The following is a 12654-nucleotide window of genomic DNA, read 5'->3' as shown; positions in this document are numbered from 1 at the left end:
TCTCCTTCATAATCTAAGGAGATTGCCTTGGACTCGCCGAGTTCCTCTTTGAACTCGTCGAGTACTATGTGATGGGTTTTGGACATAAGAACTTTCCCTATGTGCACATACAACCCTATAGCTTGGATCTAGGTTTCACTAATTGAACATACAACATATCTAAGACTTTCATGGCTAGATCTAATGTAAACTAACAATCAAAATCATATGAAAACAGATCTAGAATAATACCTCGAGTTACTTGCTTGAAACCTTCTTCTTCTTGGAGCTTAGAGTCACAAATGTCACTCCTCTAATGGCTTACAAACACCAACTAGCAAGAAGATGATTTGAGAGAGATGAGGAAGAGGGAAATCGGCTCTAGGGTTACTCCAATCACAAGAATGGCCGATTTCCTCAACCCTATGGGTCTATTTATACTGTGAGCTCCTAGGGTTTCACCCTAAAACCCTAGTTTGATAACTTAGCCTCAAAGCAATCCAAATCCTCTTCTAGATAATGCCTTGGATGATTTCTAGGTGATCCACATCCCTAAAATCGTCCAACCCATATCCATAAGGGTTATCAGCTCAAAATACAACTTTCACACATTTGACAGTTTATGCCCCTTTATTTAATTAATCTCATTAAGTCACCAAATTAATTCCTAATTAATTTATGACTTATATTAATCAAATAATATTATTATTCTTTTAACGTATTATTCTTATAATACATTAATAATAATATCTCTTCTCTCTAAATCACCATATCAAGTTGCTATGGTGAAGGCAACCCAAAAGGACCATGCACAACCGGGTCAAGTACTTACCAAATATAGTTACAGCCTTAGACACTAATCCAACAGTCTCCCACTTGGATAATTCTAGTAACTATAATCGCAAACACAATCCGATTAGCAATCGTAGCTCTCAAAGACACTGTCAACTCTGATCTTATCAGTAACCTGTCCTTTAGATAAGGGATCGTCCAGTCCTCTGTTTTGATATCGTGCAAACGATTTCATGAAACACTGTCATACTTATTGTCCAGCAACTATTTTCTTGATCTCAGATTGATTCGACATAGAACTTAATTTGAACACATCAATTCAGTCCCGACCGGGCCTAACACATAAGTCAAATCAAATCATCGAGCGGCCGTGATATCGCTTTTAACCTCTTTGAATAAAAGTAACATATAAACTTCGACTTATATGCATTTACTTATCGACTAACCAACTATATACAACAATGTATTTTATGACATCAATTTACTGATGCGGTTTCGCATTATCAATGTACAACCAATTAGTAAATAATAAACCATATATCTAGGTTTTAAGACCATATGATATTATCGACTTGCGATCACTCCAAAGTGATTCCAGCAAGCGTGGGTTTGTTCCAATGCTCAAAACTTGTTCATAAGCACTCATGAACGTTGCAGCAAACCTTTGCTATGTCTAATACCATTTAGACAATCTACACACCAATTCGTGACAATCTTCATTCATACCTACTTCCAACATATGAACGATTGTGGATAGTTTAAATAATTCGATTATTCTTAATAAACTCAATTATTCTGGAAGTCAAAACATGCAAAGTGAAACAATAGCTAAACAATTAACATAAGTTAGTAACTTTACTTATAAAAAATACTCTTTTATTTAATCATCAAATATCAATTACATTTATCTATTTCATGTTTCTAAAACTATCTAATCTAAATTCATATCATCCTTCAGCCTAATACTCCTAGCATGCTTTAAGTGCTTAACCCTGCTCAGTCCCTTCGTAAGCGGATCTACTGGGTTATCTACTGATGATATCCTTTTAACCACGAGGTGTCCTTCTTCTACTCGATACCTAATAAAGTGATATTTTTTGTCGATATGCCAAGATCTACCATGATCTCTCAGTTCCTTGGTCAAGGCAACCGCTCCTTCATTATCAAAAAAAAATTCCATGGGCTCCTTTATGGCAGGCACAACTCCAAGATTTCCAATGAAGTTCTTCAACCATATTGCCTCCTTTGACGCTTCGCTCACTGCAATGTACTCTGATTCACACGTTGAATCAGCTACAGTTTCCTGTTTGGAACTTTTCCAAGTTACTGCTCCTCCATAAGGGTAAAGACCCATCCCGACTGCGAATGGTAGTTGTCCCTGTCGATCTGGAAACTGGCATCACTATACCCTCGCACCTTCAAGTCATCACTCCCTACGAGGACTATAAACCATTCCTTGGTCCTCCGAAGGTACTTAAGGATGTTCTTGAAAGCAATCCAATGCACTCTACCAAGATTCCCTTGATATCTACTGGCCATGCTCAAAGCAAAGGCCACATCAGGACGAGTACAAGTCATTACATACATGATCGAGCCAACTACAGAAGCGTAAGGTACTCGGCTCATCTCAGCTATCTTAGCTTCGGTACTCGGACTTTGAGTCTTACTCAATTTGGTATTACTTTGTATCGGTAGTTCTCCCTTCTTCGAGTTTTCCATACTAAAACGTTTTAGTACCTTATCTAAGTAATTATTCTGACTAAGTCCTATTAGTCTCTTACTTCTTTCTCTCACTATACTTATTCCCAAAATATAGGAAGCCTCTCCGAGGTTCTTCATAGGGAAGCACTTCCCGAGCAAGGACTTGACCTCCTGCAGAGTCAGAATGTCGTTTCCTATGAGCAGTATGTCATCGACATACAAAACAAGAAAGCTAACTATGCTCCCACTGGCTTTAACATATACACATGATTCATCTTTGCTTCGTACAAATCCAAACTCTTTGACTTTCTCATCAAAGCAAAGATTCCATCTGCGAGACGCTTGCTTAAGTCCATAAATGGACTTCTCAAGCTTTCACACTCTATTGGGATGCTTCGGATCGATAAAACCCTCTGGTTGAGCCATGTAAACATCCTCAGCCAACTTCCCATTCAGGAAAGCGGTCTTGACATCCATTTGTCAAATCTCATAATCATGAAATGTGGCAATAGCTAGCATTACCCTAATAGATTTTATCTTCGCAACTGGTGAGAAGATCGCATCATAGTCAACTCCGGGAGTTTGAGTAAAGCCCTTCGCAACCAATCACGCCTTGTACATGTGCACATTCCCATCCATGTCGGTCTTCTTCTTGAAGATCCATTTGCACCCAACCGTCTTACGTCCGGGCACATTGTCAACCAAATTCCAAACTTGGTTGTCATACATGGACTGAATCTCATTGTCCATTGCCTCTTTCCATTTTACAGACTCCGGGCCTGCCATGGCTTCCTTATAGCAATTAGGTTCATCTAGATTTATTAGTGTACTATCATTAATATACGTGTACCCTTCGGTAGTAATATGAAAACCATACAACTGGGGTTGAACTCTAACTCTTTCAGAACGTCTAAGAGGTAAGGATTGGTCAATAGGTTCAACCGGAGTTTCCTCCTCGGGTTGAGCGCCAGCGGTAGAGGTTCCTTCATCATTCGACTCTTGAATCTATTCAAGATCGATCTGCCTCCCACTATCTCCTTGGCTTATGAGTTCTCTCTCTCTCTCTCGTAAAACCCCTCGCAATGAAGACAACATTGTCACTCGGCCTATAGAAGAGATATCCAAAGGATTTCTGCAGGTAGCCGATGAAAATACATCGCTCACTACGAGGTTCGAGCTTGTCGTGAGTTTCTCATCTTACGAAAACTTCAAAACCCAAAACCTTGATATGTGCCAACGAGGGAGCTTTCCCTGTCCATATCTCGTGAGGTGTTTTGGCAACCTTCTTTGTAGGGACTCAGTTAAGGATATGGGCGACAGTCACTAAGGCATACCCCCAAAACGAGATAGGTAGTGAAGCACGACTCATCATAGAACGAACCATGTCTAACAGGGTTCGATTGCACCTTTCTGCCACACCATTTAACTGCGGTGTCCTAGGTGGCGTCAATTGTGAAACTATTCCACATTCCTTGAGATAGTCGTGGAATTCAAGACTTAGGTACTCTCCTCATCGATCAGATCGAAGCATCTTGATTTTCCTGCCCAATTGATTCTCTACTTCATTCTTGAACTCTTTGAACTTTTCAAACGTTTCAGACTTGTGTTTGATTAAGTAAATATACCCATATCTACTATAATCATCGGTGAAAGTCACGTAGAAGCGGTTTCCATACTTCGTGGTGGATCTAAAGGCCCACATACATCGGTATGTATGAGATCCAATAAACCCTCACCCCTCTCACAAGTGCCAGTGAAGGGTGACTTGGTTATCTTTCCAAGTAAACAATATTCACACGTGTCATCTTCCCTAAGGTCGAATGACTCCAACACTCCATCCTTTTGGAGTTGGGTTATGCGCTTCTTGTTGATATGTCCAAGACGACAATGCCAACAAATATGCTTTATCCATATTATTGGAAGAATCTATACACAACACATCATTTCCTAGGTTATCTACAACCATAACAGTTTCACAAATTCCATTACAAGGCATTGCTTCAAAGTATAAAATACCATTTAGATAAGCATAAATAGAACCATTCATATTATTAAACGAATATCTAAATCCTTGTCTAAACAAACCATGAAATGAAATGATGTTTCTTGCCATATCTGGTGAGTAGCAACAATTATTTAAATCTAGACTTAATCCATTACTAAGCACTAAAGAATACACTCCAATCTTGGTGACAGGCGACGATCTTTTGTTTCCCATGATTAGATCTATTCTTCCTTGCTCCACATCTCTATCTCTTCTTAGTCCCTGCAAATCAGAACAAATGTGGTAACCACATCCTGTATCAAGAACCCAATAAATAGTGTGAGATGAATTACTAGATTTAATTGTGTATATACCTACAAAAGATGGCTTGATCTTTCCATCCTTGATGGCTTGCAGATATTCCAGGTAACTTCTCTTCCAATGCCCTATTTTGTGGAAATGATGGCACTCTGCCTCCTTCGGGTTAGGGTTGGGCTTAGCGGGATCAACTTTGGTCCCACTAGAAGATGAACCATCTTGGGAATTTCCCTCGTGGTGGCTCTTTGATGGAGCCTTCCTCTTCATTCCCCTTCCCTGTCCTATAGCCAAAACAGGAGCAACGGTTGGTGCAGGAGTTAGATCAACAGACTTGTCCTTTAGGTTGCTCTCAGCAGTCCTTGGAGTTTTCTTATGGTGACCTCTTCCTTGTTCATGTGGCAGGTCATCCTAAATTGGTTGTAGCATGAAGGCAAGGAATGAAGAACAATGTCGATGGCCAAATCCTCCCCAAAGTTAACATTTACCTTGCGAAGACGATCAACATATCGTTGCATCTTTTGCAAGTGCACTGTCAACGATTCTCCATTTCCCATCTTAGCGGTTATCATGTTAGTGATGATCTCGTAGCGCTCTTGCCTCGCGCTTTGGTGGTACCTCTGTTGGATAAGGTGTCTAAGTCCATAACTTATTTGGTATATACTTGACCCGACCGGCATGGTCCATTTGGGTTGCATCTCATCCAAACTATTATGGATAATTTTATGAGAGTTATACACATATGTTTATTAATATATTATGGGTTATAATATATTAATATGAAGTTACGTTATTTAATTAGTTTTAGTCTTAAATTAATTATGAATTAATTTAGAGATTAAAAGGAAGACTAATTAAATTATGGGCTATTTGTTTTATATAGTGTGGGCTAATACTCATTTGTTAATGGGCTAGGCTTATGTGGAAGTCCATGGATGATCCATGGAGCTTTTAATCCATGGATCCTTGGAAAAGGAAAAGACATGGGTTATTAGGGTTTCACCCTAACCATGCATACTATATAAGCATGCTTATGGAGCATGAAATGGAGCCTAAGAGAAAACTAGTGAACTAGTGTGTGTGTGTGCATGTGTGTGGCCGATTTGTATACAAGGTGTATACTCTCTCAAAGTTTTCCAAGAGTTTGTGGTGTTTGTGATTCCATTTGAGGCATTCACACTATTGGTGCTTGGCCCTCAAACTCCTTAGAACCCAACTCACCAAAAGGTATGTAATCTCTTCTAACTCTTTTATGTTGAAATGTTCCCCATGCCATGTTAGATAGATTATAAACCTTGGAAAATTATTATTTTGCATGTATTTAGACAAACATAGATCCAAGGTTTATTAGGGTTGCATGCACACTTAGGAAGTGTTAGATTGCTCAAAACCCAACAGTGGTATCAGAGCCTAGGCTTGCTTGTTTGATACTTGATGCAAAATAGTGAAAAAAAGTCGAAATCGTTGCTGTCAGCATGGTGGACTCGCCGAGACCATTGGGGGGACTCGACGAGTCCAAGGCAAACTTCAACCTACTCGACGAGTCAGTTCATGCACTCGACGAGTAGGATCGAAAGAATGCAGATTCTCGACTTTTGCTACTGGAAATGGACTAGAAACATTACCCTAAATTGTTTTGGTGTTATAAAACTTATTTTAGTTGGTGTAATGGTTGTTCTAATCCATTTACAATAGCATATATCAAAATTCCATGATTTTATGTGTTCATATAATTCTTGAATTTTTGATGATCATGTTCATGTTCTTATGAATTTAGAAAATGATAGGAATTATTTGCTGAATTGTTTAGGATTAATTCTTTATCATTTATGTGTTTTAATGGAGTCCATAATTTGTCCTCAAGTTATGGATTACCAAAGGTCACTTTCATTTAACACACACTTAAAACACATAAGTTACATGAAAATGAAGAGTCTTCATTTTTATGAACCTTTAATTCATAAGTTATGAAATGAAGAGTTTTGCAAACTTACAAAACTTGCCCTCAAGTTTTGGAATTTGTAAAGTTTCACACACTTTAATAAACTTTAATTCCAAACCTTAGAGTTTTAATAGTTAAAATTCAACCCTTATACTATTTATAACATTAATGGTTAATTATTATATATATGTATAAGAATAAGTCGTTTTACCGTTAGTAGGCCTCATTCACGAAGCCGGTCTATAAGGTGGGTATAAGGTTGTTGCCTATAAAATGGCGACTTAATGGGTGTATACTCTCACCCACCGCTTGCTTGATCGGTGGAGGGTCGTTAGCCGAACGGGTAGAACAATGACTTTAAATCCTCATTAAAAGTATAATGAATATTATAAAATAACTAAACTCTTTTAATTCCCAATCTTAGTTATTTTAGGAAAATGTGAACATGGTGCTAATCCATGGAATTCACACTTTGTACCTTACCAAGTCGTTGGTGGAGCGTGTGTGGTTAACCGGCACACTAACTAGGACTAGTAAGGATCACGAAGGGTAACTTAATGTTTGTCATAGATCAATGGAGCGTGTGTGGTTAACCGGCACATTGATTAGGTGATAATATTAAGAGTACCAAGTGAATTAGCATGGTTATTCACACCTTGTTTTGTGATCCTCGGCATCCCAGTCACAAAACTTGAAGGGCACAATCGAGATTGAAACATGCCATTGAAAAGTTCAATGAATCTCAAAAGAATCTAGGAATTTCAAATCCAATTAAACCTAATAAATCATTTCGTTTTCATGGTGGAAATTGGTGAATCGTCATTCACCTACCTTTCAAATATATTATTACTTAGATTACGGCATCCCTCTTCTAAGTGTAATATATTGTGATTGGATCCTAGCCTTAATATTACATTTGGGTGTCTTATTAAGGATCCTAAATATCTAATATAAACTTACTTTCTTCTTTCAGATGTCTTCCAACACTAATGCTTCAGGCTCTAACCCAACTGGTTCTTTCTCTCTCATGAATCTTTGTGGGAGGGTCATCTTTGATGGTTCCAACTTCATGGATTGGATTAGGAACATCAGGATGGTTACTCGTTACGAGGACAAGGAATATGTCATCGATAAGGAGTTAAAAGAACTTGATGAGTCTACTGCTACTCCTGAGGAGATCGCTGAATTCAGGACTCATGAGAGAGATGTTACTAAGGTGGCATGTATCATGATGGCCACGATGACAGCCGAGCTCCAAAAGTTGTATGAAGATTTCTACCCTTTTGAGATGCACCAAGACCTGATGGAAAGGTACCATCAGAGTGCTCGTCAGGAGCGGTATGAAATAATCTCCTCCATAATAACTACCCGCATGAAGGACGGTGAATCCTTCACGGGCCACATGTAAAAGATGCAAAGGTATGTGGACTGTTTGCTGAAGCTAAATGTTAACATCCCCGAGGAGTTGGCAATTGACATCATTTTGCACTCCTTGCCTTCTTGTTATGATCATTTTCGAATGACATATCATATGAACAAGGAGGAAGTTACCCTCAGCAAGCTTCAAGGACTCTTAAAGACCGCTGAAACCGGTCTTAAGGGTAAAGCGGTTGTTACCTCTACTACTCCTACTCCAACATCTACCCCTGTTTTAGCTATTGGGCAAGGCAAAGGGAAGAAGAGGAAGCACCCTTCGAAAGGTACCAAGGGAAGTCTCTTGAAGGCTCCTCATCAAAGACCAAGAACGGTTCTGCCACTCCTTCTGCCATTCCCAAGGATGCTGAATGCTTTTATTGCCATGAAAAGGCACACTGGAAGCGAAACTGCCCTAAGTACTTGCAGGATCTAAAGGATGGGAAAGTGAAACCCACCTATGCAGGTATTTACACTATATTGTCTAATTACTCAACATACTCTAACTCTTGGGTGCTTGATACAGGATGTGGTATTCACATATGTTCTGATATGCAGGGCCTAAGAAGAAGTGAGAATGTGGAGCACGGGAAGATAAACTTGATCATGGGGAATAGGAAGGCTTCACCTGTTTCCAAGATTGGAGTTTATACTTTGTTGCTTAATAATGGGTTAAAATTAGATTTGAATAAATGTGTGTACTCGTCTGAAATGGCGAGGAATATTATTTCTTTTCATGCTTTGTACAAACAAGGTTTTACCTTTTCGTTTGATAATGAATGTGGTGGTATTAATGCTTTCTTTAATAATGTGTTTTATTTTAAAGCATTACCTTGTGATGGTGTGTATGAAACTGTGTCGATTGTAGACAACTTAGGAAATAATGTGTTGTATATTGATTCTTCTACTAGCCTAGATAAAGCATCATTGTGGCATTGTCGTCTTGGACATGTAAACAAGAAACGCATAGGCCAACTCCAAAAGAGTGGAGTCTTGGAATCATTTGACCTTAAATCAGATGATAGTTGTGAATCTTGTCTACTTGGAAAAATGACAAAATCACCCTTCACTGGAACTTGTGAGAGGGGTGAGGGTTTATTGGACCTAATACATACTGATGTATGTGGGCCATTCAAAACCGCCACAAGGGATGCTAATCGGTATTATGTAACTTTTATTGATGATTTTAGTAGATATGGGTATGTCTACTTAATCAAACATAAGTCCGAAACCTTTGAAAGGTTTAAGGAATTCAAACAGGAAGTAGAAAATCAATTGGGCAGGAACATTAAAATGCTTCGATCCGATCGAGGTGGTGAGTATCTTAGTACCGAGTTCCTTGACTATCTTAAGGAGTGTGGGATTGTCTCACAATTGACTCCTCCCAGGACACCACAGCTGAATGGTGTGGCTGAGAGGCGTAATCGAACTTTGTTGGACATGGTTCGCTCTATGATGAGTCGAGTTTCGTTACCAATCTCTTTTTGGGGGTATGCCTTAGAGACTGCCGCCCATATCCTTAATCTAGTTCCTACAAAGAAGGTTACCAAAACACCTCATGAGATGTGGACTGGGAAGGTTCCCAATTTGGACCACATCAAAGTTTGGGGTTGCGAAGCCTTCGTGAGGCGTGAAACTCATGATAAGCTTGAACCCCGAAGTGAAAGGTGTATTTTCATCGGCTACCCACAGAAATCCTTCGGTTACCTCTTCTACAGACCCAGTGAGAATGTGGTCTTTGTAGCACGAAGAGGGATCTTTCGCGAGAAAGAATTTATAAGCCAAGGAGACAGTGGGAGGCAGATTGATCTTGAAGAAATTCAAGAATCAATTGGTGAAGGAACCTCAGACACTAGCAATCAACCTGAGGAGGAAACTCCTGTTGATCCAGCTGACGAGTCTGTACCTCCGAGGCGTTCCACACGGGTTAGGTACACACCTTCGTTTTATTATGGTTTTCAAATTACTACGGAAGGTGATACGTTTATTAGTGATAGTACACTAGTAAATTTGGATGAACCTAGCAGTGTTGAGGAAGCCATGGCAGGCCCGGAGTCTGCTAAATGGAAGGAGGCTATGGACAGCGAGATACAGTCGATGTATGAAAATCAAGTTTGGAACTTGGTTGACAATGTACCAGGCCGTAAAACAGTCGGGTGCAAATGGATCTTCAAGAAGAAGACAGACATGGAAGGAAAAGTGCATACTTATAAGGCTCGACTGGTTGCGAAGGGTTTTACACAAACTCAAGGTATTGATTATGATGAAACCTTCTCGCCGGTAGCAAAGATTAAGTCTATTAGGGTTATGTTAGCCATTGCAGCATTTCATGATTATGAAATATGGCAAATGGATGTCAAAACCGCTTTCCTTAATGGAAAGTTGGCTGAGGATGTGTACATGAATCAGCCAAAGGGTTTTGTCAGTGCAGAGTACCCTAATAGAGTATGCAAGCTTGAGAAATCCATTTATGGATTAAAACAAGCATCTCGTAGCTGGAATCTTTGTTTTGATGAGAAGGTAAAAGAGTTTGGCTTCTTGAGAAGCGAAGATGAGTCTTGCGTGTATGTCAGAGCTAGTGGGAGTATAGTTAGCTTCTTGGTACTGTATGTGGATGACATACTACGCATAGGAAATGACATCCCAACCTTGCAGGAGGTTAAGTCCTGGCTTGGGAAGTGCTTTGCTATGAAGGACCTAGGGGAGGCTACCTATATCCTAGGGATAAGGATATTAAGAGAAAGGAGTAGAAGACTAATGTAACAGCTCAAATTTTCAAATAAAATTTTCATTTAAAACATAACATCATTATTCGACAAAAGAGTTTATTCCAAGTTTATTGCAAAAGTATAAATAATAAATCTCCAAGATCTTCAACAATGGCAGTGTGTACGTGTCACGCCGGCGCCTTCCCACGGTCATCACTAGTACCTGAAAAACATAAACACAACTAGTAAGCATAAATGCTTAGTGAGTTCCCCAGTATACGACTTACCCACATACGCCTTCCGGCCCGGACCTTTCGGTCCACATAACATTGCCTTCCGGCCCGTAACATAATCGCCTTCCGGCCCATAACATATCGCCTTCCGGCCCGTATTAAATTGCCTTCCGGCCCATAGTATTTTGCCTTCCGGCCCATAATAGAATAAAACATAACACATGTAACATAACGCACATAACACATAAGTCATACATCATACCGTTCTTTCTATCACATAAAGTCTCGCCTTCCGGCCCGTATATGCATACATCACATATAAGCATACATCACATATAAAGCATCTACCTCTCTAGACATAGCATAAATATAACACATACGACCTTCCGGTCTCACAGTCAAACCCTTCCGGGTGAAGTATAGTGAGAAGACTCACCTCGTAGTATGCAAGCTATAAACCCTTCGAGCTACTCGCACTCGATCCGCTAATCCGCAGGTTCCTTATAATACCACATACCTTTATTAATGATCTTATCAAACAAGACAACTGACCCTACTAAGTTACATACAGGTCAACGGTCAATCTTGACCGGACTCGTCGAGTGCAAAGGGCAACTCGGCGAGTATAGACACCCCGACTCCACTCGCCGAGTCTAAAGAACGACTCGACGAGTTCTAGTAGATCTTCAAGCTACTCGCCGAGTCTGAAGAACAACTCGGCGAGTCCTAGTGAATCTTCAAGCTACTCGCCGAGTCTGAAGAACAACTCGGCGAGTCCTAGCCATGCAGTCAATCTGCTGCCTCCTGTATTTCGCATGATTTCGAAGTATATAGATATGGGGCTTCCTGGACTTTCACATATACTATTACAGGGGTTTTTAAACACTTGTAACAACACTATAATCTAACAATTCCTTAAATGGGTTTCCTAAACCCTAAATTCGCATACAACGTAAAAGCTACAGATTATGATCCGAAGATTACCTGGAAACGTGTTCCCTGTGTCCCCAACCTCCAGTACTCGACTCCTTGGACTTCCTTTGATCACCACCTTGCCTCTCCTTGTCTAACAATCCCTTCAAGCTTCCTCTAGCCCTCACTCTTGCTCCAGACGTCCACAAACTCCCAAGGTATCTTCAATCGGCCAAAAGACGCGACATGACGGCCATAAGATCATTATATACGATTCAGAATCGAAACGGCTAGGGTTCAGCTGAACAGCGTCGACTCGCCGAGTCCCTATTGGACTCGTCGAGTCCAGTCGCGTATCTGCGACCAAGACCATGGCCCTACTCGGCGAGTCATGCACCAACTCGCTGAGTCCCCTCCTAAATGTGCCCCAAAAATAATTTAAAGAAATACCTGAAATTCCGGGATGTTACAACTCTCCCCCACTAGAACTAGACTTCGCCCTCGAAGTCTCATTCTGCGAATAACTCCGGATGTTGCTCCCGCATTTCTCTTTCCGGCTCCCACGTCATCTCCGATCCCTTCCGATGTTGCCACTGAACCAACACCAGAGGTATCTCCTTGTTCCGTAGAACCTTGATCTTCCGATCCCTGATAGCTACTGGTCTCTCGGCGTAA

Source organism: Lactuca saligna, chromosome 2 (genome assembly GCF_052625555.1).
Source record: "Lactuca saligna cultivar CGN05327 chromosome 2, ASM5262555v1, whole genome shotgun sequence".
In the NCBI taxonomy this organism is placed as follows: domain Eukaryota; kingdom Viridiplantae; phylum Streptophyta; class Magnoliopsida; order Asterales; family Asteraceae; genus Lactuca; species Lactuca saligna.
This window is presented reverse-complemented; position numbering follows the sequence as displayed.